The sequence below is a fragment of the Manacus vitellinus genome, unplaced genomic scaffold (genome assembly GCF_001715985.3).
Source record: "Manacus vitellinus isolate BGI_N305 unplaced genomic scaffold, ASM171598v3 scaffold_2_pilon, whole genome shotgun sequence".
Lineage (NCBI taxonomy): Eukaryota > Metazoa > Chordata > Aves > Passeriformes > Pipridae > Manacus > Manacus vitellinus.
The window spans coordinates 51377165-51393716 of record NW_021940208.1 but is presented as its reverse complement, the minus strand read 5'-3'; positions in this window follow the sequence as shown (position 1 = coordinate 51393716).

The following is a 16552-nucleotide window of genomic DNA, read 5'->3' as shown; positions in this document are numbered from 1 at the left end:
ATTTACCTCTTCGGTCACCCTTCTGTCTTTTGTAGCTTCTTGACCCTCACCATGTATCTTCCAAATGTGTATGATAGCTGGGAAAAAGGTAGCTTTTTCCTTCTGTCTTTTGTCCTTCTGTCTTTTTCCTTCTGTCTTTTGTAGCTTCTTGGCCCTCACCATGTATCTTCCAAATGTGTATGATAGCTGGGAAAATGGGTTACAACTGATAGTCCTGGTACTTTTATGCTGTGATGTAAAAAATATTTACCCTGTCATCTTCCCCTTGGAATAGCCATTAGTATAATAAGTATGGGTACTTTCAGAACTTCTGCAGGAATTTACTCTCATTTCTTCACTAAAGAAATAACTGATATTTTGCCTTAAAATTATTGAATATCAATAGTACAATCTATATAACTTTGTTCAGAAAATAATTCATTAAAATTTTAGCTCCCTTCTGGAAAATGGAGGGTCCCAGCTTCAGGAAAAGATAGTTTTGTTTATATTTCCATCAAGCTATTTTTAAGTGCCTTAGGTTAGACTCACACAAGGACTCAGGCAATGGTGAGAAATGCAGGTCACCTCTCCTAGACACCTTGCCTCTTATCAAGGCCCACTGCCCTAAGTCAAATTAAATTAGATGTCTCATACAGAAGACATGAACAACACACACTTTTGAAGGAGCCTCCAGAAAAAGCTTAGTCATGAGGCTATAGATTACTCTGATGTGACAGAGTTTGGGCATTAAGCTAGTCATTTAGGTATTAGGCATCATCAAAACATAGGTAAATGCATGTGCAGACAGAGGTGGGGTTTTAAGAAACATATCAAACAAATGGCTAACAATTTTGGTCCCACAGCACTGAGACACAGTGTTAGACCTCCAAATTGGTTGTCAAGGTCTAAAATCTGTCCTATTTTTTAAACAGAATTAGCCTTAAATTGTTTTAAATGTCAACTGTTGCTTGAAGAGAGCTGAGCTGTTCAAAATTATCTAAATATTGCCGTTTTAAGAAGGAAGTGTACTGTTTCAATAGTATTACCAACAGAAAGACTGAAACAGCAAAAAGCCCCCTACATTTTAAAGACAGCAGCTACTCAACCATTTCTTTGGTAGTTTAATTATACCTTATGATTTCCCTAGGGTCAAGTTTCCTTTTACATGGTACATATATGACTAAAAATATTGTGCTGACAAATGATATATGCAATGTGACAAAGCTGCAAAACAAAGGAGTGACTGTGATCTTAAATGAGATCTTCATAGAAGACCTTTTATTTTTTAGTTGGCAGATTCCATTGCTTTGACTCAGTACTAATCTCTAAAACAAGTTTCAGGTGTAACCTATATTATGGTGTTAGGTTAAAAGAAAAATATCTTGTCCAAAAGTGTGCAAAGAATTAAAACAACATTTTTCCTCAGCTGGCTACTTATGAACAAGATGCTGAAAAGTAGAATTATCACTTTTTGGGAGAAGCTGTTTTTAAAGTAGTCTTTAATTCCATGGTGCAAGTTTTATTGTTCCAAAAGCTAAATTTCATTTAGAAAAATATAAAACAGATTATTTTTTTTAAATGTTCCTAAAGTTACTTTCTGAAACCATAAAGCATATTTTAAATTTTACTTTTTTTACACAGGAATTATCAGTAAAATTTATTTCACTCCACACATTGCAGATCAATGGTGAAATAGATTCAACTGTCCTACACAGAGTTCATTACTTTTTGTTCAACTATTGTTATTTATAGTTAATCTGAATTTTCACATGCATGATAAAACAGAAGAAAAACATATAAACATTTTTTGTAACTGAGGTAAGCCTTTCATCATGAATTTTTCACTCAGCATGGGTGACCAGAACCTAGAAATGTGATTGTTTCATCAACATTGACCATAAATATTCATTTACAGAGATGTAAGTTCAGAAAAAAAATCTGGTAAAGGCCATGAACATATTCTGGATTTTCAGCAGTCTAAATGACAGTAGAAGTGTATCCCTGCCTGCCTCTGACAGTGTTTCACTTAAGTGTTATTTAAAACAAATTTCCAGTGCAATAAAGCCTCTCCCCTCTGCAAACGTAAATTATATTTAATATGCCTGGGAACAAGGGAGGCTGCCAAAGTCTGAGGCAAGCCAGCCTTTATGACTTCAGTCCGTTCTCAGCCCTTGATTACAATTTGATTTCCTTTGGCATCAAAAGACAAACTATTTTAGTGAACAATGTTCTTCCTCTACCAAGAGTGAGCTCTAGTTTCTTGGCAGAGGGCCTATTTACTTGCAGACAACATGTCCAACCTCCCAGCAATAGCAGACCCATGGACTTTGATTTAAAGCAGCACAAAGTAAGAAAAACAGAACAGAATGTATATTGCTCACTTGAGAGGCTTATTGTTTAACCAGCCTACTTATCATTAGCCTGTGTTCCAATCCTCAACACTTTCTTTTGTGTACTTTATGTCAGACATATGGCCATGTTGGGATGCTGACAGCAGTTTTAGCACTGCTGCACTACACATACTACTTGTAATATGTTCTGTCTTATAGTCAGGGCTTTCTCCAAAGAAGAAAGTGAATTTTAAACACTGTTGTTAATAACTGTAACCTTCTGACAAGAAGATATAAAAGGGATGTGCTTGGAATGATGGCAGCGTTCATTCATCTACAGGGAGAGCCTTGTAGATGTTAAAGCATTTAAAATGAGCCATGTATTATGGTAAGAAATTAAGCCCACAAATGCTGCTGAATTCAGTATCACAAAATAAAATGTTCCCATACTCTTAGCTCCCCAGCCCCCCATGTCAAAAGAAGAAAATAAAAAAGAAGAAACACATTTCAAAGAGACAAAAATTCCACTCAGGCTTTTTGTTTACCTCCACCTTTGGGTAACCATATATCTCCCTCAGGCTTACCATAGCATGCTTTTCCCCTTCTCATCACTATCTGAGCACCAAGAATGCCCTTTTACCTCTTTCTGTTTGTTTGTTTTACTTAAGTACCTTAAACCCGATACAGTGGGTGCGATAGCACTCGGGTCCAGGCAGGAGCCTTCCTGCCTGTGGAGAAGCACCAATGTTTCCTTGCTCTTGCCCTGCAATTTTCCCTGGGGCCAAGGTCCTTCCTGAACAGATTAAGCTCCTCTTTGATTTGAGCTGAATTCAACACCTTACAAGAACTTACCAGCTTCATTGTAGAGTAAGAAGCTTCCAACAATTATATTCTTACATTAAAAAATATTGTTTAATTTACAGAGAAAAAAAAAAGACATGATGAAATATCCTGGTTCAGGGACTGTTTTGTTTTGAAAAATCTGCTAGAAAATATTGATAGTGCTAGAACTGCATCTAAAAAAATTACAGGTCTGAATTAGAGCACAATATTTCGATCGTCTCTCAGTAGAACATGTCCATCAGTCTCCAATTATTTGGTAAAAATTTCAGTCAATTTTGGAATTAAAAATAAAAAAAAATCAATTCTCAGCATTTTCCAAAGAATAGAAATTACAAGTTTAATCAGCTTCGCTCAAGACCAAAATCCAGCTGAACAGTAGAATTAGAGAGAGAGTTAGATAGAGATAGATATATATAGATATAAATAATAATATAACCTAAATTTCTTCACTACTATAGCAGATACAGTAGAGTGAAGCAGAAATTAACATCACATAATTATAATAGCAGGTAAAACAATCAAAATTATTGCATTTTTACATATCTTATTGAAAAAATTCAAAAGCACCTTAATCAGGAAAGGGAGGAAGGAGGAAAGAATGTGTCTGAACTGTTATTGATAGCAAAAATTAAATTGCATACGACTTTTAAGCATTGTGTCATTGTCATGATGAATGAAAAATAAGGTCTGAAAAAAAAATAAATGCCTCCTGTGCACTCTGAAGATTGTCATAAGAAATAAAAGGAAAGTGCAGCTGGGTCTGCATTCTGAGAAAACGTTCATTGTAAGACTGCTGGAGTAGAACAAGAAGGTAGAATGGAAGAAAATAATGTCATTATATCTCAGACGGAAAATTCTTGTAAATATTTGAGGGGAAATACCATGAAGAAAAAAAAAACCTGCAGGGACTTTTAAACCATTAATAGATGTATTGAGAAAAAAAAGAGTAATATAGAGTAATTGAAAAATACTAAAGAATTATTACTGTGCAGGTTTTAGGATAAATTTCAGAGAAGTATACTTTATTTTATATGAAATCTTACTGAGTTAACCCCAATGACAGATTTGATTTGCTGGCATAACTCTTAGAAATCTCTGGATTGCTTGTTGGTTCTGGAAAACAGGGATAATTGGAGAATTGCTACACTGCAGCCATATCCTTTTCTCCCTCAAACATGGGGATAGTCAGATATATCAAAATCTAGATAAGCAGGACTGTGCACAATTTAACAAAGAGTAATATTTAGAGTCAATGAGTATGCCCCTGTCACACTGACATGATCCATGTGAAGCAAGGGACAATGTTTCTCTGCAGTGAAACAGATTGTCAGGCATAAATTTACTCTAAGGGCATTTATGTCTAGTTTTCCAAATCAGTGAAAAACCACAGAAAGAGAGAGAAACCATCAAGTAGGTGTTTGGCTCATTCACCTGTGCTTTAAGATATTTGAATCTAATCTCTCTTGTAACTTCACAGAGACAGTAATCTGAACTCACTTTTTAAGAGATTACCCTTACCAGTTTGTTACTGAATATTATGTTACCGGTCCATGTCATTTTCCCAGTTAGAGGAATTTGTTTTGCTCATTAGACCATGGATGGAAGGATCTGCTGTCTCCCAGTGCTTAGGACACATATCCAAGATACCAGCACAAGTCTCAGCTCCAACGACTCATTAATTACATGAAATAAAACTCCAACAGCTTGATGGCTGTAGCTCTCACAAAGTTCAGTTTGAAGTCCTGCCAACAAAAGAAACGACTTGGATACAATTTGTTACTGTTGAGCATTCTGCTGTCAAGGGCAAAAAACAGAAATCAACAAAGGAAGAGCATGCTTTGTATATTTTTTGCATCAAATTCACAGGACATAAGTAGATGAATGGTGCATTTGAGTAGCCATATCTTGGAGGCTGGGAAGCTTTTGTTTCAGTCAGGAAACCTACTGTGGGATGGTCAGCAGTCACAGTGGCTATCTAAAACACCATCCAAGATGTGTACTTTAAGACACTCAAATGTTGACAAGGTATTAAAGCAGATTAATGCATCTGAGGATGACTTCGAAGGTGTCTGTCACACTTAAAGGTAAACCTCAGCACTATTTAGAGAAGTAGATGCCTCACATCTTTAGGACTCTGGATTCCAGATGACAACAGTTCCTCCATGTACAGAAATGCAAAGCTGGTAAACTTTAAATAATGATTTGGACAAGGACAATGACAGCTAAAATTTAAATAGCTCAATATTCTACCCTGCATCATCCCTATCTCATTGGTCTCCATCATCCATAAAAATACTCTTTTATCAGGCTTCCAAAGCTCATTCTCATTCTAAGCAAAGAAGAAAATTATGATTCTACCATCATTTTAAAATTTCAAATATAAGAGCCAAATTTGTCCCTGATGTGATCTCATTAGCCTAATCAGATTACACCAGGGATGTAATTGTCCCAAGGATTACAAAAAATAAACAGTAACATATATTTTTTGTAAAATCCTCTAATATGCCCTCATTAACTTTGTTCCCCTAACCACATATTTAACCTGTCTTCCTCTCTGTCCACTCACTGTCAGTGTAAATGCAGTTTATCACCTAGGTGAGATGAAGCACATTAACTACGTGAAGGAGTCAGCATGCTGAATTTACCTATTAATCTTTTCTCCCACCTCTTAATGGACTGATTTCAACTCCATGAAGCAAAAAGCAAATATTGCTTCTCCCTATAATGAAAAGTTTTTAAAAACTATTAGGTACCAGGTGCATTTTTAATTATATTTTTTTCCTCCTCTCTCCCCCCTCCATCTCCTTCAAATTGTCAAAATTCCAGTGACTGTTTTGCTGCATCATTTATGAAAAGTTTCGCTTCACTGTAATACCAAGGCCACAATCCTTCTTTCAAACTGTGACTATTAATATGTATTTCATCCTCTGGCTTTCCTGAGCCAAAGCAAATGAACTGTGGCCTCATTGAAATGATACAGTCTATTGACCCTTTGTGCAGTTTAAAATGATGTAACCTGAACCATTTTAATCTGAAGGCTGGAACAAGTCAAAAGCTGTAATGAGTTCAGGACACTTGAAGACATTAGAAGAGCTACCTTGCCATAAAAGATGCATCTTTTGCATATAGAAGCTATGATATCATAAATCTGAGTGACACAGACATAAAAAATCTGCCCAGTAGTAGATTTTTCTACCTCTTCCCAGTGATGACTTCAGAGACCAGATCTTGCACAAGGGATATAATAATTGATAATAACAGTGACACCAGACCTCTGTCAACTTTTCCAACAGAATAAACATTATGGGGAGGGTTTAAACCTGCGCAATTTCTAAAGTGGCAGACTATTAAAAGCTTAGGGAAAATACTGCCTTCAGTGAACTGGTTGTTACAGATTTTGAGAATAACCTCCAGCCCACTCTGAGATGCCACTTCTGAAAATGGTCTTCAAATGTGTTGTGAGTTCATTCCCACTTCCCCTGCGATCACTTCCAGATATCTCATGAACTTCACATATCTCAGAGACAAACTTTTACTCCAATGGGGTCAGTGAAAAATTAATGTAGTGAAACTTCACATGCTAGTTTAGGGGTTTTAAAACCCCTAAACACTTCATAAAATGGGAGGAGTTCAGTCTTACAAGTAAGAAAACTTAAGGATAATGATCCCAGTATGAAAACCAATTAAACTGGGCACAAAACCTCTGTCCCAAAAGTCAAATCCAAAGGATCATCCTATCTTTTTTAACAATTTAAGAAACAGCTTCTGCTCATACTATGCGGTGCTGAGGTGGTGCTCTGTTCTCATCTTGAGAGCTAACAATCTAATGGCAGAGGATAAAGGCAAATTAAACAAGGCAGAATGAATTCAGGCTGCAGAGCATCCAGGAGAGTTGAACGGAACAAGCTTGAATTAAATAATTAGAATACTAGGGGGAAAAAAACAAACCTTCAGAGAGCAAAGGGTGTTCTTGGTCACTGATTGCTATTTAAATTGGTTTGGCCTCTAATGATTTAGAGATGGTCAAAATGCATAAATTTTCCCAAGCTCTATGTGCTTGGCTGAGATGACTGAAGAAGGGAAGAAGTCCAATTTACATAGTACGTTTTTATAGACAGTTAAGCCTTTAAGTGGATTAATAAAGTTTGGTACTTTTAAAGGCATAGGCTTGTATTAAATGACAGCATTGAAGTTAAAAATAAAATCAAAACAACATACACACACACTGATTAGAAACACACACAATACTTATTTACCAAGGTTAAGGTCAAAGAGTTATTATAGTCAGATAACCAAAACATCTGCACAGGAAAAGCTTTCAAATTTCACCAAATTATGTATCAAATCATTTTGTGAGTCTCATGGTACTGTTGAAATCCTTGAAGACTGATGTGTGCTGAAATAGTTTTCCAGCTTGGAACTCCAGCTAAAACCTACTGATAATTATTCACTCATTTTCCAAGTGCAATGCTATTCAAGCTCTTCACTTTAACTCTCACCCTGATATCTTTCTATTAAATAGTGGGAAAAAATTTTGTGATATGGTTTGACATCAGAATGAGAGAGATAGAAAACAACTACCTGCCTTCAAACACAAAAAATAAAATCTTATCATGTAAATTTAACCCCAAAGTTTTTGCCCATAGAGAAGGTCTGTATTGACGAACAAATTATGACTGAGCTGGTGAGAGCAGTTTTTGGGGTTTTTCTTAGGTTCTGGTTAAATCAGAAAGAAAATTTGTGACCTATTTAAAATTTATTCTTTTATATAATTGTGACAAAATGAAAAGAAAAAGAAAATAAGTTGCAACTGGATTTTTTTTTACATAAAACAAAGTGGTTTCATTTTAAAAATCCTAAAAAATAAATTGTATACCAAAATATAATTTGAAATGAAAAAGTATATATTTCAGTTACATAATGTTAAAATGAAAGTTATGTTATCTTGTAAAAAAATTCTGTTAGCACAAAGTAATTTAACTAATGAGATAAAAATTTAAACTATATGAACCAGAGCAACACTTTTTACCTTTAAATAGTGGAAATAAAAGTCTTGCACTGAATTGGTAAACATTTCATTGGACTACCTCTGTCAGCAGATGAAAATTGTCATGGCATCCTTTTGGATAAGAACTGCTGTGTAAATGCAAATTACACTCCCATTTTTAAAACAATGGAATTAATTAAAAAAAAAAAAAAAAGGAAAGTACCTGTAGTTTGCCAGTATTTAAATGCAGTATATTCATAGTTATGGTCCAGACATGGTCTCAAAGTAGTCTTAATATTCCCTACTGCTCTTCAGTGCAGTGACTGGAATGTCTAAATGACTATTTAAAATTTCCCCTCTTTCATTTTTTACCAATAAGTCAAGGCACTTATTGCTATTTTTATGTATATCTTTATTTAAATAAGATTACATACTCAGGGTTTAACTTTTAGAAACACACAATCAATTCTGTTTTTCAAGGTGCTGATATTGCTTGACCAAATACAGAAAGGGCATATACTACTCAAAACCCTATGTTACACAGATTTTTCTTTTCAAAGAAAAACATTTCATCAATAACTTCAAATAATCTTCAAAACATAGGGAAAGAACTCTCAAAAAATGCAGCCCTTCAAGAAAAATGCAAAAGCCAAGGCCTTCCCCAGCCCCCAGGATTTGACTAAAGAAACTTGCTTAGGGCACACACCATGTCCTACTGCTTTTAAACAATTAAACATCACATCTACATAGAAAGACCAGTATTATAGAATTAAAATTAGTGATCAGTCTAGCTAGTAATACCTCAATGAGGTCTTTGAAAGACAGTCATGTAACTAAGCTATTAGTCAAAATAATAAAGAGGTATGCAAAGTCAGTGATTAACAGTATTTTAGAGGACCTAGTAGCAGGAATTTCAGTCTTAGTGCAGGTACTTGTACTAGCAAAATTAAATTCAGCCCTAGGTCACTGTTGCTTGGAGAGTACAACTGGTAATGGCCTTCAGGGAAGTTAGAGCAGCAGATTTGCCTTGTTACTTCTGGTAGTAACGTCCATGGTCCAGCTGTTTCCAGTTGTGTTCAGAGTGCACGCAGTCAGGCTCTAACTTATGACACCAAGCTTTGTTTCTTAGTTTGCATTTGGAAGGAGTTTGCAAAGGGTTAGCCAAATGTTAGTCAGGTGGTGTCTGCTTGGTTGCATAAGTTACTGTGAAAATCTGGGAATCCCTGAGAAAGTCAGGAAACTGCTTTGTGGGCGTCGCTTCAAAGGGCTGGGATGGACAGTGTGCTAGATTCTTTTTCCCAACAGAATCTAAATTTATCTCCATTGTTCTTTTTTTTTCTTTTTTTTCTGCTTAGTACTAAACCTGGATGCCAGCCAGCAAGGGACAACAATATCTTGACAGAGAACCTCATACATCCCACACGGGTCATCTACATTGTCCGGGATCCATGTGCATCAGAGATTACAACAGTGGAAAACAAAAGAATTACGCAACAGAATGGTCTGGATGAGAGTAAACAAGAGAAACGTGACTTACCACTGAACCACTTTCCTGCCTGTAGTTGAAGCAGAGGGAAAAGAGTAGGTCCACCCTACAAATCTTCCCAGACAGTAACATAAAAATGCAACAAATAATCAACTAGAGTGTCATGTACTGTTGTCCTGTGCTTCTGTTTAGTTAGTACTGTTCCTTAGAGCAGAGATAAAGGACTAAATCGTATGCATTTCATACAAAAACATGCATTTGTTTGAAGATTCATCTGATAACATTGATAAAGTCTTAGGTAAATTAAAAGTGCATTACTGGAGCCAATTCTGGTTTATTCAAAAGGAAAATCAACCATACTCGTGAGAGAGCTTGACTGAGAGGAAGACTGTGGGACCAGTAAAATCCTGGTCTCTTCTGAAAGAGGTTATTTGAGTGCTCGTTATACAGCAGAGCAGTGTGGCCGGCCTAAGCTAGATCAGAGCCCTTGGCACAACTTCCCTTCTAAGCATCTGCTCTGTGAGTGGTTCAGGTTGCCAAGACTAAGCAGATTCCCCAGCCACAGCAACATGTGCCTATAGCACCACTGCCATCACTTTTAACAGTGCCTGGGGCTCTACATTTGCCAGCAGTGGACCATCCTAGCTCTGAAGGAAGAGGATTGCAAAGTAGGGAGTATTAAGCTGGAGACTAGCTCCTGCTCACATCCTTTTCTCCTGCAACTCATTGGCAACAGCACATTGCTTCAGTGTCAGTGGGCACAAGCAAATCTACTCCATCTGGAAAGAGGAGACCCAGTCAGAAAGAGGCTGAGAGTGGGGTTGAATATATACAAAAATAGGTGGGGAGCCTGCCATCAAGAAGCAGTTGGAAAGATGCTGTCTAATGACCTAAGATGTTGGGAAGCCTCAAGGTACATCAAATACTATATTTTTCTTACTTGTCCCTTTGCATGCATTGACTACTTGGTAGAGTCAGCCTTCAGTCCCCAGTCCTGTTTGGGGGAAAGTGTGTGTTGCCTGCGTACAAGCTGTGTTTTGAGATATCCTTAAGCACAGTCAGTGCAAGTTGAAAGCAATCAGAGATAGCCTAAGCATTAGATTTAAGCAGAATTTAGGCATATATGACAAAGACGTATTATCCTGAACAGCCTTTTTCAGCTGCTACCGAATCCTGGAGCTACCTAAACTCCTTTGGTAAATCCACAGACCTTTGTGGGAGTTCAGAATGCACAGAAATATCTCCACTGTCACAGGACTAAGTCAGCAAATACATTTATCTTACCTAAACCAAATCAGAATAAAAATAACAGATGCTTCTCCGCCTATTTTGACATCATGATCCAATAAGGATTCTCAGAGCACACCTGGCATCTGCACTCAGCACCAGGACCCACACAAAGCATGCTGCTTCCCTATAAGGTAAAACCTAATACTTGTAACAGTCAGTCAAGACGTAGAAAAGATATTCAGATGACTCCTTTATTGGACGAATCCGAATCCACAACTATCATCTCCCCAAAAGAATTCTATAAACACCAGGATTCAGATAATTCAAAATAAGGGTAGTCTCAAATCAATGCTGCTGAAGCAGTGCCACTGTGCATAATAGTTAATTGTAGCCAGCAGATCAAAAGAAGTGTTTATTCCCCTTTATTTGGCACTTGTGAGGCCGCATTTGCACTTTGCAGTTTTTGTCACCTCTCTGCAAGAAAGACTCTGAAAGACTGGAGCAAGTCCAGAGGAGAGCTGGCAATATGAGTACATGGCATATGAGGAGAGACCGAAAGAACTGGGAACTTGAGAGGAGAAGGTGAAGGGGAAATCTTACTGCTCTCTGCAGCTGCCAAATGGAAAAATGCAGAGATAACAGAGCCATGCTCTTGCAAGAGGAAAAGCACTGAAGATCTCATGAACTGATGGCATGAGAAATGATGGGCACATGTTAGAAAACAGGAAATTCTCTTTAGATGTACAGGGGGAAAACGTACCATGGAGATGGTCAGACACTTGACCAGGTTGCCCGGAAAGGTTGTAGAATCATTGCTGTTGGAGATAGTAAAAAAATTTACGGTGCAAGCCTCCCAGCAATCTGACCTAACTGAGCCTGCTTTGCTCAGGGGATGGGAGATGACGACCTATGGGAGTCCCTTGGTTTGCATGAGAAGATCTGAATTATGGTCTCTAGAACCAAATGTCTACTTATATGTGTGTATATACACACAAACACATAGGGAGGTGTTAAAGCTCTGTTAAAAACAATAGTGTTGAAGGAGCCACTCCTCTTTAAAATGCCACGAGTTCCTGTCTCGTGGACAGAGTTTGCATTCTGGGCTGCAGATCACAGATGAAGAGGAGCATCTCTAGAAACTGCAAGTGATAAAACCAGTAAGTGGGATCTGATACATATCCCTAGCCTTCCAACTGGTTAGACTTAGGTAGAATTATACCCACTTACTGACTGCAGGTAGTTTCCTCCGTCTATTCCAAGATGACTAATTTTCTCCCCACTTTGGTGCAAGAAGCCTGTGTATCTCATTCCCACTCAAGTTCTTTTGGTGCCTTAATTGAACCGTTACCTACTGCTCCTTAGATTTCCTACAAACAGTCCAGAAAAGTTTCTGCCTTCCAAGAACTAAATTCACAAGTTTTCACCTGTTATATGGCTGTATTCAAATACATTTTTACAAAAAGATGTTTTAACCCCTGGATTTCAAGTTAGTAGATGTTATAGTATTTAAACTATTAAAGTGGGCACTGCCTTATTCAGAGTTTGTCTGATCTTTATACCTGCCTTATTTGATATCATTGTTCTCTTGCAGTCTGCCCATAAGTGTGTATTATCTGTTGTCTCCTGCCTTATAATGTGTTCTCTTGAGAAACTGTAAAAGGGAAAGCTAATTTCTAGTTCTGTGCTTTCTTTTAAAGACCTCACCTCAGGTGCTATAGTTACATGGTATTATTCTACTATAAACATTGATATTATTACAGACTTTGTAAGGAAGAGGAAGCTGTAATTACTAAATTAGACAGGAAGATGGTATGGTCAGTGAACACAGAAGTGTAAGGAAACAGCTTCAAGAAAACAGAAACATGGTTTTATATCTTATTAAAAATAGGCATCAGTATTTCAATTTCTTATATGCCCATAAAAATAGAATAGACTTCACCTATGCAAAAGCTCCTGAAAATGAGCTCAGCATGAAAATAATATTTTGTGCACGCAAATCTGTTGTAAGTCATTTTTAAAAAAGATTTTTGCATTTGCTTCATGCAATTAATTATTGAAATAATACTTCTCTTACTGCTCTTGCCATTCTCACTGAGTGTGGAGGTTCTAAACTGTATATTGCTCATGAATCAATACTGAATTGACACTAGAGATATAAGAAAGTAGAGGTGGATGTTTAAGAGATTTCATGCAGGCAGGAAATGCTGATATGTTACTAAACAAAATAAATTTCCCACTGTGATAGGTAGGTTGGAGTCTATTTCCAAACTACAGCAGAAGCCTCCGTCTTAATGTTGCTAATCATATTAGCTAAATATCACAGCAAGTAAAATGAGTTTTCAATAACACTGCTGAGTAATTTTCCAGCTAGTTTCATGCTTGGGATAATCTTATTTTTTTCTTTGTAAGTTTTGCATGGATATACTGGGGCAATTATCTTCAAGCATTTGGAAAGTTAGCTAGCACAGCAGCTTGCCAGTCTGCCTTAGTGTGACCCACTGTGGTGTTTATGTTCTGCATGCCAGTTGTTATTAGCTCACATGTGTGTGGAATACCATTTTCCTCTTTATTGGTTTAACATAATAGTATACCAAGGGGAGTGTTTTACACTGGGGAGAGGATCTGAATACAAAGGCCTTTCTTCAAAGTAGGTATTTATTACCCATACACAAGAAATTTTATTCATTACTCCCATTTTATTTTAATCATGAATACCAAAATAGATAACATGGAGGAGCTTAAAGATTAGTAGATAGTGGAGAAAATAATTGCTATTATCTTCTGAGTAATCACAGTTTTCTCGATGCTGTATAAACATATTCCTAGTCTGAGGCATTTGTACAGTAAAGGCCAGATTAACCTTCCTGACCACCACAGGAGAGGATAAAATTCACTGTGAATTTCTCAGTAAATTCAACAAGTGTAGGCACATATTGCTCAGTGTCCTCCTCTAACACTGTGGTTACATCCCACTCAGAGGTAAGATTGACTTAAATGTCTCTTTACTTACCCATCATAAAGCTGCCCCTGGTCTGTCCCTTCAGCTGGGCACACTGAGTCAGGTCAGGGAACCATTCAGATTAAAAAAAACCAACAAAACAACTAAAGGAAAGCTCTCACAAAAGAAAAGTTATTTTTCCTTTGTCCTAGTCTAGTGCGTTGCCTCATAAACAACGGTAGCAGAGCAAAAGAGAGAGCAATGCATGAAAGGAACAAAAACACAGGGGCTGAAAAACGCTGATGCTTATGTACATAAAACTGCAAAAGACTTAAACAGAGAGAAAAGAAAAAAGGCGTCTTGTCCACAGATTTGCCCAGAAATTTAAGTTTTCATTAAAAAAGAGAGAGGAAATCCTAATATGAGTGAAGAGATGGAAGATGGAAGTCAAACCCCATTCTGCACCAGTTCATACAGCAGGGTTGCATACATCAGGCTAGATCAGGAAAGAGAGCTAGACCATGCTAAGGGACTCTATGCTCCTTTGGGTCCAGCTGTTGGTGACTTCTTACATTATTGTCTCAGTTTTGCCTAAGCATGCCAAAAAGGTGCTGGATCAAAGGGTAAAGAAGTCAAATCTGTAGGGCTAGAAAATATGAACAGCTTTGCTCAAGTGAGCTGTATTAATTAAAAATAAAAATAAAAAAATCCACAACTTGTGAAAGGACTAGTAATGCAGCAAGAAACATAATTTTGATCCATTCTAATGTTACTCTGCCTTTCTCCCCAGAATCCCTGAAGTTTCAGTCTAATCATGCAGTTCATGTCCAAAGTCCTCTGTAGTGTTTGGCAAAAAAAGACGGAAAAAGGGTTTTGGCCTAATGTCCCTCATGTGTGCAGGGTTATGTTTACACTGAAGATGGGAACAACTCAATCAGCGCTGCTAGGCTTTGAAACAGATGATAAATATGTATACCAATCACTGTAAGTTGTGGGTTAAATGTTAAAGACAACACAGAGAAAATGCTCTAGGAAACAATTTCAATAAAGAAAGGCAGTTAAATTGCTAAATGTAAAGAAAATAAGAGATCCTGAAACAGGCATGACTGTAAACACTCAGATGGATGGAACCCCTCTAATTTTGACCCACACTTACCTGTAGATCTAACACAAGCCTCCAAACCCCAAAAGCCTACTTTCCAACAGATATATATCATGTAGTTCTTTTCTGTTTAAACTAAATTAGAATAAATTAACTTTTATATATACTTTTTTATATACTGGGTAGTCCGTGCAGCAAGAAGAAAATTATATCTCCTAACTGCGGGCAAAATTTGAGTCAGTGTTTGTACCTGATTAAATGTCATGGGACCAGCCTGTCAGCTGTAAGTAACATCACGTGTAGGTTTCTTGAACTCTAAAAAAAAATTACGAATGATGACTAGGAAGATTTTTATTTGATTTGCTTCTTTTTTTCTCTCTCCAATTATGCCATTCATAGCATAATTACGTTTATCTGAAAAATGTTTTCTGACAAGGAGAAATAGATCTGTTTGTGCCAATGTCCAAGATCAGACCCAAAAGTAACAGGTCTATTCAAAATTGAATGTAGAAAGCACAAGCACAGTAGGACAGGGAAGGCATACAGGGAGGAGTATCACTCTAAACTCGATTAAAATGCATACCTATGACCTCATGCCTACACTATTAGCTATCTTTGGAGACACAACCCTGGGCAAACAGCTTGTTCTGCCTGTGTTATATCTATATGGCTAAATGCATCCGTCCCAGGGAATGATTGTTCACCTCTCAGCAGGTACTGCAGCTCCTTTCACATACATTACTTGGCTCTGCCCATCTTGAGGAGACTGGCCTCATCCACACTGCATGATATTTCCTGTGTGTCTCCCCTCTGCCCCATTCTAGTGGCCCTAGAACACAGTATTTTTTGTGTGATTTTCTTTTTCCTAGTTCAAAGAGTTCAAACTACTGTGAGATCTCTCCACCAGCACTGCAGTTATATATACTAAGGAAGTTATTGCAGGTCCTGATCATGATTTGGGTTTTTCAGAGGGAAAAGCTTGCCAGGAACATCAAATAACCAAATTTATTGAAATTTTGTATATTTTTCCAATAGTGAGGGGCCTTCAAAATGAACTATCCCTCAAATAATAGCTGAGTTTTGTCTGATGGAAAGCTATTGGCATACTTCAAAAAAAGCCAGGGACACAATGAATACTTCTAATCTGTAAGACTTCAGTCCATTCCACTCTGTCCTGTTCTTTACATGTATGGACAAATCAATTACATTGAAACTGTGGAAGGAAAAAGAGCATTTGGGACATTATCCCAATCACACATCTGCAATCAGGACTCTATCTCTGTTCTTTTACTTCCACCCACATGTCCTTTTTTGGTTCATACCTGAAAGAAAAAAAAAGTAGCATCTAGATCAAAATGACAACTAAAGGCTGTGAATGGGTGCCCAGTTCAAACATTTGAAACTTAGAATATCGGATAGTGGCAGTGAGAGAAATAACCTCATACTGTTCCTTCAGAAGCTTGTCAGATCAAGCCATAGGGAAGGCATGGATATTTATACCTATAAACACAGTACCACTAAACAGAGATTATTTATCATTATGTAATGCAAAAGAATTGAACATGAACAGCAGAATGCCATGCGTGATTGTACAAAGAAACCACAAATGTAAATATTAAACTTTGCCCAGACAAGTGCATCACTGATACAGGCAAGT